Raw genomic sequence first — 5,789 nt, 5'->3', positions numbered from 1 at the left:
CAGATGAATGGCCAGAGTTTCAAAGGTTTCTTTCTTCAGTGTCATCATTTTTGGATAACTGGTTATTAAATCGGTTGGTCTTATTATTGCACCACTATGCCTGGCTTATCTCTTGCATAACAAATTCATACATCCAGTTTACTAATGCACTTGCCAACTTGGTACATTACCACACAAATAATTGTGGAATTGAATTGTGACTATGTGTTAGACTTCAAGGCCCCAAAGACAAGCTCCACAGAATTTCTTCTGGCAAAAAGCTCCCAGTCTAACTGGGGGGAAAGATAGGTGAGCAACTATACAAATACTGGAAAGAAGTTCTACCAGGGCAAGGAAGAATGGGTGCCAACTACTGCTTTGGGGGTCAGGGCAAGGGAACGTTTTTGAAAGGACAACTCTAAGCTGAATCCAGGAATCTGCTTGCCTGACCGGGTGAACAGCTCCAGCAGAAGGAGCTGAATAGCTCCAAGTGGACAACCGTCCAATTCAGCCTGCACAAATCCATCACTTCTTCTCCCCCTGGCATAACATAAACCAGACATGATGTGGTCTCAGCAATCAAGAATCACTTAGTGTCATTCTAGATATTGCTTATTGAGCATCTACTGTGTAGCATGCACTGTTGTAGGCCTTCCAATATAACAGTGAGCTTAAGAGGGAGGTCCCTGCCTTCCAGGAGCTTTCATTCTAGTGAGAAAACAAATAAGAAACAAGAACCCAAATAAAATAATTCCAAATATATCCATGTGATGAGGAGAGAAATATGAGATGATGATTCATAAAGAGGTGGGAAGAGGGCAGCAACACAGAATAGGAACATGGCATTTAAGCTGGGACCTGAATGGCAAGAAAAAGCCAACCAGGCCAGGGCACAGAGCATTGCAGACAGGGCAACAGCCAGTGCAAAGGTTTTAAGGTGGGAAAAGTTTGGTCAGCAAATTGAACAAGAGTAGACCTGATGCCTATGTCAGGGACACCAAGAGAGAGAAGCAGAAACCAAGTGCGTTGGAAGAGGCAAGCCCCATGGCCCCCAGCCATTCAGACAGTCCAGCAGAGCAATGTGCTGGGTCATCCAAGCTGATCTTCAGGAGTCAGGGTGGTAGCTCATCACTGAAGGCAGCACCAGAATGTTAGGACTAAGGAGGGGAAACTGAGTCAGCTTCCTGTGTGCTGAACGCAGGCCATCCAAAGCACCAGGACTCACTCCCAGGACCATCAAACCCTGAGTCCAAATTGGCAACAAAAGAACCCAAGTCCTAGAGGAAGTCGAAGAAAAGACATAAAGGTTAGACCACGAGCCAACCATGAAACTAGATCCATGAGTTATAAATTATGTTTTTGGATCCCAATCTGTAATAATACAATGGGTCAAGGGATGCAGAGAATAAAATCATCAATGAATTGAAAGTGAATGGAATGAGCCCGAGCTAACCCTCATGTTGTGCATCATTAAATCCACACGTGGGCAGGATGAGGTAGGACCACCGGATCCCAAGGCCAGAGGAAGGACCCGACCAGATAGCAGAAAGCAGAGGGGAAAGGGGGTGGTCCTGCATGGGTCTCATCAGGAGTGGCTCAGGAACTGAAATGGGAGGAAGGGAATATACCTGAGAGGCTGCGAATTATCTCTGCCTATGAGCTCGGTCTTAATGGCAGCAGCATCCACCCCATTCATCACCCAGAGGGAAGGTTGAATCATCTCCTCTCCTTCACCCCCGCCCCCACCTCCTCCCACTGTCAGTGAGTCACTGCAGGCTGTTGCTAAGCCCTCTGAACTATCTCCTGAATCTGCACCCTCCCTCCTGTTCACATTGCAATTGCTTTTGTTGAGCCTTCTCTTTTGCACGGCAGAGAGGAAAACACAAGGACGGTAGAGTCAGATGGCCTGGCATTGAGCGCTAGCTCCCCTGGTTACTAGCTGTGTAGTGGGGTTAGTCATTTAACCTCTCTGTCCCTCTGTGTCCTCACCTGTAGAATGAGAATAGTCATAAACTTCATGGGGCTGTTAGAAGGGTTGGTAGAAGAACTTTGTAAAATCAAAAACTCTCTACAGACATAAGTATTTGTAACCAGGGGAAACTTACATTTCCTGAGGTCTTCATATAGTGTCACATAAAAACAAGGAAACAGCCCTAGCCGGTTTGGCTCAGTGGATATAGCTTCAGCCTGTGGACTGAAGGGTCCCAGGTTTGATTTCGGTCTGGGTTATAGGCTCGATCCCCAGTGTGGGGTGTGCAGGAGGCAGCTGATCAATGATTCTCTTTCATCATTGATGTTTCTATCTCTTTCTTTCTCTCCCTCTCTGAAATAAAATATTTTAAAAAGAAAGAAAACAGAAAACAAATCAAACCTCAAAAGGTTTAAACAAGAAATGCCAGCTTTGCCCTGGCCAGTGTGGTTCTGTTGGTTGGATGTTGACCCATGCACTGAAGGGCTGCTGGTTCCATCCCCAGTCAGGGCACATGCTTGGGTTGTCAGTTCAATCCTCAGTAGGGGGTGTGCTGGAGGCAGCCAATCGACGATTTGATGATTTCCTCTCACATTGATGTTTCTCTCTCTCTCTCTCTCTCTCCCTCTCCTTCCTGACTCTCTAAAAATCAATTAAAATAAATAAATAATCTTTTAAAAAGAAATGCCAGCTTTTATGAAAATCTCTTGAATATTTTTTTTAAATATTTCTTTATTGATTTCAGAGAGGAAGGAAGAGGGAGAGAGAGATAGAAACATCAATGATGAGAGAGAAACATTGATTGGCTGCCTCCTGTACGCCCCCGACTGGGGATCGAGCCCGCAACCCAGGCATGTGCCCTTGGCCGGAATCGAACCTGGGACCCTTCAGTCCGCAGGCCGAAGTTCTATCCACTGAGCCAAACTGGCTAGGGCAATATTTTTGTTTTAGATAGCCAGCTTCTACTAGCACTTCTGCCAGTGTCCCAGCTTTCTGTCCCCACCCCCACCCCACCCCCCAGTTCTTGTCCTATGTCTCTGTCTCCAGAGGCATGACCAATCAGATATTCACAATCCCTTGGTCAGGTGTGTGATTCAGGGGTGGGCATGTGACTGAATTAGCGCCAATTAGACATAAAGGAACTTCTTCTGGGGTTAGTACCTGCCATTTCCACCACAGGGATGAGCACTTGGCCCAAACTGTCCAGTTCACATGTACTACCCTCTCCCTACCTCCCCCTCCCGCCCCCTCCCCCCGCCACACACACACACACACACACACACACACACACACACACACACGTCCAGTCACAGGGACTAGTTCAAAGATGAACACATGGCCCAAGCAGAGCCAGTGAGAGTTTTCTCTGAGGACAATGCCAGGACAACGGAAGAGAAGCCTTCTATGTTCACTTGGGGTTGCTAAGCTGGAGAATATGGGCGCAGGGCTATTCTCTCCCAAGTTACCTACCACATGAAGAAGACCTGCCTCAAGGAGAGGTAGATAGGTTCAGAGAGGAAAGTTGCCTGGGTGATAATGTTTGAACCCCAAGACCCAGCTGTGCCTGAAGCTAATCCACTCCTGATTGTACTTCCCTATCATATGAGTCAATAAATTCACTTTTCTCTAACGTTAGACAGAGTTGAATTTTTGTTATTTGTCTCTGAAAAAGAGTTCATTTCTGAGCCATTTAGGTAAAAGGAAGGAGTTTCACCAAAATATTAAAAGTAAATATTTCTATTTTCTGCTTTCCTTTACAGAAAACTTGACCCAGTAACACACTTAAGAAAACTTGACCCAGTCATAAAGGTGATCAAGAGACCCAGGTGGTGTGGCTCAGTGGTTGAGCGTCACCCTCTGAAACCAGGAGGTCACGGTTCAATTCCTGGTCAGGGCTCATGCCCAGTTTGTGGGCTTGATCCCCAGTGTGGAGCGTGCAGGAGGCAGCCTATCAATGATTCTCTCTCATCATGGTTATTTCTATCTCTCTCTCCCTCTCCCTTCCTCTCTGAAATCAATAAAAAATATATATATTTAAAAGATGATGAAGAGAACAGAATCCATCTTTAAAGGCCTAGAGATCTATAAAATCAATACCCTAGAAAATCAAATTTGTTCTTTGTGCCAATTATTAATAATTAATTGAAACCAGTAACCACCTACTGATATTGGCAAATTTAAATTATGAGACTCACATTATTTTGGCAGCAAGGAAACAGGCCTTCCTTTAAGGACATGTTACACCAATATTATTTCCGGAACACATCATTAGGTGCCTGGCTTTGCAGCCACATGGGCAAAAACAATCAGCAACTTCATGGTTTACCCCATCTGGCTCATCCAAGCTGAACTATCTGAGCCATATTTTCCTCGCGCTGAAAAGCAAACCCCACAAGTCATAATCCTGGGCTAGATCCTAAGCACTGGATCCTATTTACCCTTTTCCAAGTGGTGTTTTATAGCATGGCCTGTCAATTCTTACTATCCTTTCATTAAAAAGCACAATTTATTTCCATTAACTCCTCAGGAGGAGAACTAGAGAAGCTTGATTTCACAAACCTGGTACGTGCCCTGCTTTGCTTTTGTTTTGGGTGAGGTAACTGAGAGGTTACGTGTCAGACGACAGCACAAACTATTTGGGAAATTGAAGGAAAACCACACTCCCATGTCCTAAAACATGGTGCTGAGTCTCTTTTCATTTTCTTCATGAAACGTTTTCTGTCCTCTGGGAAGCTGGGGACTTGTTGAGCCTCTTTGCCTGGACATGAATTCTGTTAGTACAGGCAGGAAACATTTTTAAAATATATTAATGGATTTTCCTCTTTGACGTGATCTTCTCTCTAGTCAGACAGCTCTGCAGCAACTAGGCAGAGAGAAGGGGAGAAGGGCTTTTACAACAGAAATGTCAAGAGGAGAAGAGTAACTATTCAGTCTCTGACATCCAACTATGTGAGTTGGGGTCTGCAACAGCACAGTAGATTTTGAAAGCCAGATTTCATCAGAAAAAAAAAAGATTTTCTAAATATCTTGATGTTCCCTTTGAACAATCAAGAAGCAGATCAGGTGAACTCAGGTCTGGGCAGCTCAACTTCTTCAAAACCATAGGAGGTTATGGCTTCTTTCTCCTAGGACACGAGGCTTGCAGTGTTAGGGGAAAGGATTTGGGGGAGAAGAAAATCCCAAGGCCAGCCACGCCCGCCGCACAGTGAGTGCTCAATGGCTATTTATCTACCTGGACAGGAAAACTCAGAGATGAAGCCAAACCAGGGAGCGTACCATTAGCATTCAGGGCTAAATTTTTCCTCATTCAAATATGGATTGAAGAAATCGGGAAAAATCCAAGACAGATAATCCACCCACAATCCCACTCCTCCAAATTAGGAAAATGGTTGAAATTCATTCCCCCTTTGTTTACATCCTGTGTATCTGTTTCTGGTTGATTTTGCTGCAGCTGTGATCCAAACTCAACGCTATCACGTTATGGAGATATAAACAGTTTCTCCTCCAGAGCCACATCTGTGACACTGAAAATGTGGCCAGCCCTAACCGGTTTGGCTCGGTGGATAGAGCGTCGGCCTGCGGACTCAAGGGTCGCAGGTTCGATTCCAGTCAAGGGCATGTACCTTGGTTATGGGCACATCCCCAGTAGGGAGTGTGCAGGAAGCAGCTGATCGATGTTTCTCTCTCACCGATGTTTCTAACTCTCTATCCCTCTCGCTTTCTCTCTGTAAAAAAATCAATAAATTAAAATTAAAAAAAAAGAAAATGAGGCCAGAGGTCACTGACCTGTTTCTCAGCATCGAAAGTGGGTCAAACGTGGAACAACCCAGCCCTCTAGGCC

This window comes from Myotis lucifugus, unplaced genomic scaffold (assembly GCF_000147115.1).
Source record: "Myotis lucifugus unplaced genomic scaffold, Myoluc2.0 scaffold_14, whole genome shotgun sequence".
NCBI classification, from domain to species: domain Eukaryota; kingdom Metazoa; phylum Chordata; class Mammalia; order Chiroptera; family Vespertilionidae; genus Myotis; species Myotis lucifugus.
Note: the sequence above shows the minus strand (reverse complement) of the source record.